Source organism: Dipodomys ordii, unplaced genomic scaffold, assembly GCF_000151885.1.
Source record: "Dipodomys ordii isolate 6190 unplaced genomic scaffold, Dord_2.0 Scaffold104, whole genome shotgun sequence".
NCBI classification, from domain to species: domain Eukaryota; kingdom Metazoa; phylum Chordata; class Mammalia; order Rodentia; family Heteromyidae; genus Dipodomys; species Dipodomys ordii.
This window is the reverse complement of record NW_012267320.1, coordinates 7,147,990-7,148,220: the sequence shown is the minus strand read 5'-3', so window position 1 is coordinate 7,148,220 and position 231 is coordinate 7,147,990.

Genomic DNA, 231 nt, shown 5'->3' with positions numbered 1-231 from the left:
TTTTGATGTAAGTTGCATTTTATTTGGTCTTCTTGACATAACACAGCAGGAAACAGCTGTATCATAATTCTAAATTGAAGGAAATTTATGACACATAATGAGCAAACTATTCTTTATAAAGAGTTGAGAAGGGGAAACTTCCCCATTTGTTAGGAAATGGAAAGACTTGGAAAAAATTATATTAAGTGAAGTAAGCCAGGCCCAAAGAAACATAGGTCCCATGGTTTCCCT